At 50.1% G+C, this 365-nt stretch overlaps 1 protein-coding gene across 1 annotated transcript in view; it reads right to left on the reverse strand.

Moving 5' to 3' along the window:
- DHX9 (DEAH (Asp-Glu-Ala-His) box helicase 9) overlaps positions 1–365 on the reverse strand; it is a 29,148-nt gene that overhangs the window by 27,833 nt on the left and 950 nt on the right. The window lies entirely within an intron of this gene.

Here is a 365-nt window from a genome sequence, read left to right on the forward strand (position 1 = left end):
AGAACGGCTCCGCGCTGCCCTAACACCGGGAAGGGGCGGCAGACGAAGCCGTTGTGAGGGTGCGAGAGGGGCTGAGCAGGACGTCCCACGCGCTGGGGCTGCAGAGGTGCCTGTTGGAAGTGAAATGTGGGGTTGGTTTTGAGTTCTGGTGTTAGAAACGTTGTGTGGGGGTTGGGTTTTATATATATATATATATCCTAGTGGTTTAAATGTATAGTTTGTTTGAGAGAAGTGTAGGGTTAAGTGTTGTTCTCCCATCCTAGGGTTAGAGCACAGTGTAGGGTTAAGTGTTGTTCTCCCATCCTAGTGTTAGAGCACAGTGTAGGGTTAAGTGTTGTTCTCCCATCCTAGGGTTAGAGCACAGT

Source organism: Chaetura pelagica, unplaced genomic scaffold (assembly GCF_000747805.2).
Source record: "Chaetura pelagica isolate M959 unplaced genomic scaffold, ChaPel_1.0 scaffold363, whole genome shotgun sequence".
NCBI lineage: Eukaryota > Metazoa > Chordata > Aves > Apodiformes > Apodidae > Chaetura > Chaetura pelagica.